Raw genomic sequence first — 3,809 nt, 5'->3', positions numbered from 1 at the left:
AGTTGATTTCTTCAAATCAAGCTGCTTACCTATTGCAGATTCAGTCTTCCCAGCCTGGTGCAGGTCTACAATTTTGTTTCTGGTGTCCTTTGGTCTTGGCCATAGTGGAGTTTGGAGTGTGACTGTTTGAGGTTGTGGACAGGTGTCTTTTATACTGATAACAAGTTCAAACAGGTGCCATTAATACAGGTAACGAGTGGAAGACAGAGGAGTCTCTTAAAGAAGAAGTTACAGGTCTGTGAGAGCTAGAAATCTTGCTTGTTTGTAGGTGACCAAATACTTATTTTCCACCATAATTTGCAAATAAATTCATTAAAAAATCCTACAATGTGATTTTCTGGAGAAAATAAATCTCATTTTGTCTGTCATAGTTGAAGTGTACCTATGATGAAAATTACAGGCCTCTCTCATCTTTTTAAGTGGGAGAACTTGCACAATTGGTGGCTGAATAAATACTTTTTTGCCCCACTGTACATGCTGTAGGACTATGGCAATCGGGTTTCTTCGTACATTATATTGCAATCAGACACTGAAACACACTGGGCAAGTAAAGCATACAGAGCAGCTTATTTGGACCGTACCGTTAAGGTTGTCGTGTTCCCTTTCTTGTTCTTGTGATGAGTAACGCAAACTGCCAGTATCATCCCCACCAGACCCAGTCCAACTGCAGCTCAAATCAAAAATCAAATCAAATTGTATTGGTCACATACACATGGTTGGTAGATGTTAATGCGAGTGTAGTGAAACGCTTGTGCTTCTAATTCCGACAGTGCAGCAATATCTAACAAGTAATCCAACTATTCCACAACAACTACCTAATACACACAAATATAAAGGGATGGAATAAGAATATGTACAAATATATGGATGGCCAAGCAGCATAGGCAAGATGGAATAGATGGTATAAAATACAGTATATACATATGAGATGAGTAATGTAAGATATGTAATCATTATTAAAGTGGCATTATTTAAAGTGACTAGTGATCCATGTATTAAAGTGGCCAATGATTTGAGTCTGTATGTAGGCAGCAGCATCTCTGTGTTAGTGATGGCTGTTTAACAGTCTGATGGCCTTGAGATAGAAGCTGTTTTTCAGTCTCTCGGTCCCAGCTTTGATGCACCTGTACTGACCTCGACTTCTGGATGATAGCAGGGTGAACAGGCAGTGGCTCGGGTGGTTGTTGTCCTTGATGATCTTTTTGGCCTTCATGTGACATCAGGTGCTGCAGGTGTCCTGGAGGGCAGGTAGTTTGCCCCCAGTGATGCGTTGTGCAGACCGCACCACCCTCTGGAGAGCCTTGCGTTTGAGGGCGGTGCAGTTTCCATACCAGGTGGTGATACAGCCCGGAATGATGCTCTCAATTATGCATCTGTTAAGGTTGTGAGGGTTTTAGGTGCCAAGCCAAATTTGTAGGTGCTGTTGCGCCTTCTTCACCACACTGTCTGTGTGGGTGGACCATTTCAGTTGGTCCGTGATGTGTACGCCGAGGAACTTAAAACTTAAAAACTGCATGCAGATGAAATAAGGAGAGACCGTTAGTACCAATAGACATTGCAGGCGAAGCTAAAAGGAGAGGTATAGGAGGAGGGAGGCGAGGTTAGCTTTACCTGCTGAAATTATGCTACATTAGGAAAATTGCATGGCTCATTTTTGTTTGTGTTAAATGCAGTATAACATAGTATTTAAGCTGTAATATAATTTAGTACATATATTTATGTTACCTTGTACACAAGTGGTAAAATATTCATTTATAGTTTCTAGGCCAGACACTGAACAATAGTGACATAAATTACTAATGGGATCGGTTGATGATTAGGTGTACCACCAGTGATGATAAATAGGTTTGTTAAGGTCACTGTTGGAGAGACTGAACATAAAGTCTCTGAGGCAGAACGTTTTAGATGTGAGAATAACATTTTGTGACAGATTTAACAACTAAAATGGTATATTCTAAATTGAGGAGCATGGTATTTTGTGAGAAATACACATATGTTTTTGATTATCAAAAATCTCCGCATCATCATTTTTCCAACCTTTCCCATTCAGTAATACAATCCACGGTCTGCATCCTCAACAGTCTTGATTTTCAATGCCCAATGACCTGTTGGCAATCTGTGCCTCGAAACGAAGATTGTGTTGGTGACCAAAGATTACAGGTTATCTCGTAATGGTAAGAGATATCACAGGGGGAAATGGCAGTATCTCCAAGCTGGACCGTTCGAAACACAGACTCCTCCACAGACTGCCGTAGCTTGACGATGAACACGGTTTGATAGATAGATTACAACACATTAGGCAATTTTCTATTACAATCAAATGAAAAAAACATGTGTATAATCAAATCAGGCTATTCATCAAGAAGACCCTCTGAAAATCCAATACATTTTACTCACAAATCATCAAGATAAACCAAAGAGATGCCATTCTCTGTGTGCTATAACAAGCAGAATTACAGCTCACAGGTTACAAGTTACAGTCTGGCAATGGACAGTTTCATGTTCACTGGTAAAACCTCTAGTTCCGTGAAAGTTCCACTTCCTTTCAGATGTAGACCACTTTTATTTAAAAAAAAGTGTTATCAGCTCAACTTAGGTTTACCATTTGCAAACCTTTAGTGTCATACTTTAAAACACGATTATTAATTTATTTATTTTTAAAACATGATTTTTTTAAATAAAAAATTGCCTCTAAGCCTCCTTAAACCCAACAAAAAGCTTTGTCATACGTGGTAGCATGCATAGTGTGATGGCTTGGTGTTGGTAAGGTGTTGTACTCTCATAGGAGAAACAACAGTTGCTTCTGAGCTGGTGTGTTTCGGACAGGTATTGCAGGAAGCTGCGCCCACAGAGGTGTGTAGGTTGTAGGCCTAAGTGACCTTGCTCTCTCTCACTTCTGTTAACCCTGGAAACGAAACCACCAAAAGAGCTACTGCCTTTGATTGAAACAGACAAAGCCAGAGACAATGATGAAAATCAAAGATTGCTTGTTACTTTCCAAATAGGCGAGGTAGCACATCTGTTGGAGTGTTTGTGTAACAGTATAATTTTAAACCGTCCCCTCGCCCATACCCGGGCGCGAACCAGGACCTTCTGCACACATCAACAACAGTCACCCACGAAGCATCGTTACCCATCGCTCCACAAAAGCCGCGGCCCTTGCCGAGCAAGGGGAACTACTACTTCAAGGTCTCAGAGCAAGTGACGTAACCGATTGAAACGCTATTTAGCGCACACCGCTAACTAAGCTAGCCGTTTCACATCCATTACATTTGTTTTCTTCTTAGGTTTTGTTGCTTTTTTATCAGTTTGATAAAATAGTTGAATTGTCTCCAAAGTCTCAATAGATGCAAATATCATTGTAATCCTTATAATAACAAAAACCTGGCAATCTATTCCCTGTGTAGTGCACTCCTTTTGACCAGAGCCCTATGGGTGCTCTACAATACGATGTCAGGGCTGCAAACACAATGGCCATAACCTCGTTATTGAAACTGGGATAAAGCCAGTTGGTGGAGAGACCACAATGTCCCTGACCCCTGAACAGCTTCTGTTCAGATGGAATGCAATTTTCCCCAATGGGAATTGCCTGTCTGACCCATGTCTGCACTTGTCAAAATGCCCATGTCCACTTTTATATAAACTTTTTTTCACGTACGTCACTTGCTCTATTTGTGATTGTATATTGTTTGTTCTGTTCTGTTTTGTTTATAATAAAATAAAATAAAGCAGTGCCATAAATTGATCTACCGCGATAAAATAAAATAGCAGCCAATCGAAAGTATTTTACTGATGACGTGGCTAAAAAA

The sequence above is a fragment of the Oncorhynchus gorbuscha genome, linkage group LG17, assembly GCF_021184085.1.
Source record: "Oncorhynchus gorbuscha isolate QuinsamMale2020 ecotype Even-year linkage group LG17, OgorEven_v1.0, whole genome shotgun sequence".
Lineage (NCBI taxonomy): Eukaryota > Metazoa > Chordata > Actinopteri > Salmoniformes > Salmonidae > Oncorhynchus > Oncorhynchus gorbuscha.
Note: the sequence above shows the minus strand (reverse complement) of the source record.